General features: G+C 43.1%; 1 protein-coding gene across 1 annotated transcript in view; it reads left to right on the forward strand.

Annotated features, from left to right (window-relative positions):
• The window catches only part of RNF187 (ring finger protein 187), a 14,649-nt gene extending 12,305 nt beyond the window's left edge, over positions 1–2,344 (forward strand). The window contains exon 6 of the transcript XR_006679523.1: positions 1,943–2,344. The gene's annotated coding sequence lies outside the window, so the exon portion shown is untranslated. The remainder of the gene's footprint in view (positions 1–1,942) is intronic.
• Positions 2,345–2,778: the final 434 nt, after the last annotated feature.

Here is a 2,778-nt window from a genome sequence, read left to right on the forward strand (position 1 = left end):
AGACCCCAGACGCTATACTTTTTGATAGCCGGGCACCATCAGCTTTCTTCGCCACATTTGCTTATGCACCCATTTGTCTTCAGTGATCCGTTCGACGCACACCACATATTTTGAAGTAAAAAAACAAACAGGACAAAAACACCCGGCGGGCCGGATAAATGTCCTGTCCTCGGTGGGCCGCATGTGGCCCCAGGGCGTATTTTGAGGATGCCTGCTCTAGAGCAATAAGACTGTAAAGTCTGTCCCACCCTAAGTAGGGCCCATTCCCTTCTGATAAGGATAGTAGTAGATTTGTTTCCTGAATGAGAGCCCAGGGAGGTCAAGCCCACTCAAGGTGACCAAGGTTAGGCTGCCATCATGAATCTAGGGTCTGCCCATCTTGTTACATGTATACCCCTAGTCCCTCCCCTTCCTATCATGTGTATACTCCTAGTTCATCCCCTTCCCGTTACGCTTATGACCATTGTATATTCCCCTCCTATTGCTCATATTGCCTATTATACAACCCCTTCCTGTGATGTATGTCTTTACCTGTACTGCCTTTACATGTACACCCCCAAAGATACATAAGCCTTGGTTAGCAATAAATCTCTCTCTCTCTCTCTTCCTCTCTTCTGCCCTCTTGTCTTCCATCTCCACATGGACCACCAAGTGGGGCTGAGGTGAGCATGCTACCATGAAATGTGTCTGACTCCATTATTTCAATCTGTCTTCTATCTCTCCTTATTCTCTATGACTCTACTATAATCTTTACTTATTATCGCTGTACAATTGCACCTACCAGCCCTGTGATGATTTGTTAGGGGCTGGCTCCCCTGACATACTGGCTAAAAGTAGTATAAGCAGTTAAGTGCTCAAATACTAGCTAAAACGTTGGCAGTTCAAACTTACCCAGAGGTGTCTCTCAAGTCAGCCCTCAGGATCTGCTGACGTATCACAGCCTTAAAAACACTCTGGAGTGCTGTTGTACTCTGCACGTACAGGGTCCCCAGGAGTTGGAATTGATTCAAAGGCAATAGGTTTATTTATTTATTCTTTTATGCATACTGGGAAAAGTCTGGGAGTAACAAATAAATTTTACAAGAATGTATTCATTTTTATACAGTGAGCCTCGTTCAGGCTTAACTACTCAAATAGATCCATTTTGGAGTGCTACATCAGAGTTCATGTGAAACAGACAGATCTATGGAAAACAGAGCCTACGGCAAGCATGGAAATTGCACCCCTGTCAACTGACAGCCATCTTCTACGTACTTTTAGATAACTCTATCTGAGGTCAAGTTCTTTAATATTTTCCTTAACACATTGAGGAATAGTCTCAGGGACAGGGTTAATAATTAGAGACAGAGAAGTAACAGAAGTAACCACATACAAATTAAAATTGCACCTTCCTTGCTTTCATGGGTCAAAATGGGCTCCAAGTCATTGCGTTCAGGTTCTTCTCTTTCTACTCGCTCAGCAGAGCAAGCTCACACGCTGGCCTTCACCCTTAACCCACTGCCATCGAGTCGATCACACCGAGCAGCTGGTGAATTTGAAATGTTCACCTTGTGATTAGCAGACCAATGCTTAGCTCACTATGGAATGTCTCAAATACAAAAACATTCGTTTTAGAGTCTGAGTGGAATTAGCAAGCTGAGTGGTTGTGGGAATGCTTCTCAGAGACCTGTAGCGCTTGAAGCATGGGCGATCAATTGACTGAAAGGCAGATTAGAGAATTCGTAGCTTTTTCACCATTGCCTGGTGCTCTAGAAGCAAAGTGGTTACACGCTGGGCTGCAATTCTCAAGGTCAGCAGTTCAAAACCACCAGCTGCTCCTTTGGAGAAAGACAAACCTTTCTACTGTAAAGCATTCCGGGGGTTGCTATGAGTGGGCAGGACTTGATGGCAGTGGTTTGTTTGTTTGTTTGTTTGTTTGTTTGTTTTCTCACTGCTTGACAAGGATGGTGATGGAACGATAACAACAGAACGGGGAGCGATTATGAAGCCTCTTGGGCAGAATCCCACAGAAACAAATCTACAAGACACGATTAATGAAGTAGAGGCTGATGGTAATGGCACAATCGACTTCCTTGAATTTCTGGAAGGCAAGAGAAGTGAAGGGCACAGACAGTGAAGACGCAATTAGAGAAACATTCCGCGGGTGGCAATGGCTAACAGTGCAGCAGAACTTTGTCACCCGATGACAAACCATGGAGAGAAGTCAACAGATGAAGAGTTTGATGAAGCAGATATTAATGGTGGTGGTCAAGTAAACTATGAAGTTTGTACAGATGACAGACAACAGCAAAGATAATATATTGTACAGACTGTTAAATTTCTTATATAAAATTATTCACTTGTCTTTTCTTTATAACTTAGCTGTAAAAGGGTACCCCGAGCTGTCAAAAGATATATGCACATAGTAGAACTTCAGTCCTCCATATTTCCTCCCCTCACCTTACTGGCCTTGTCCTGAAACCTTTCTTTAGAAAACTGACTGAGTAATAGGTTGCATGTGGCTTACACCGGCTATATCTAAGCCCTTCTGCACATCTAAACTTAGATGGAGTTAGTCAAACAAGAGAACACCTGGGTTATGCCTTTTTTTCCTTCAGTCATTTTCTCTAAGCACTGTTAGCATGTTGCTGTTAAAGAGTGGGGTTGTGACTGCATGGACTATGGACAGTAAACAATATTTCAAGTTGCATGATTGCAAAATGGGTGTATCATCCAGGTACTCCTATACTATTTATACTCCTATACTGCTGGTCCTGTACCTGAAACATTTTCTTTTAT

This window comes from Echinops telfairi, unplaced genomic scaffold (genome assembly GCF_000313985.2).
Source record: "Echinops telfairi isolate 266 unplaced genomic scaffold, ASM31398v2 ScPeMD7_7469;HRSCAF=8507_0, whole genome shotgun sequence".
Lineage (NCBI taxonomy): Eukaryota > Metazoa > Chordata > Mammalia > Afrosoricida > Tenrecidae > Echinops > Echinops telfairi.